The sequence below is a fragment of the Teleopsis dalmanni genome, chromosome 1 (genome assembly GCF_002237135.1).
Source record: "Teleopsis dalmanni isolate 2A chromosome 1, ASM223713v2, whole genome shotgun sequence".
Lineage (NCBI taxonomy): Eukaryota > Metazoa > Arthropoda > Insecta > Diptera > Diopsidae > Teleopsis > Teleopsis dalmanni.
Window position 1 is genome coordinate 232,830,429 of NC_051846.1, and position 328 is coordinate 232,830,756.

Sequence of the window (328 nt, forward strand, 5' to 3'; positions counted from 1 at the left end):
CGTACATTTGTGTCCTTTGGAATGTTATTCTTGCAATAACTTTAAGTAGCTGTGCAAATTTAGATATAAATATTTACATTTTTGTATAGATATAAATTTTTAACAGGATTTTAATATGCTTTTGAAGCACAAGTAAGCAATTTCCTTAAACTGATTTCAACAAGTAAACAGCAACTTTAAATTTAATTTTTTATTATTAAATTATTTATACTTAAATTAGAGAAGCTAAATAAAGTCATTTTAGTTTATAAAGAAAATTTTTGTCATATTATTAAAAATCCGAAATTCCATTTTAATTTTAATATTTTAAATTACAAATGAAAACCAT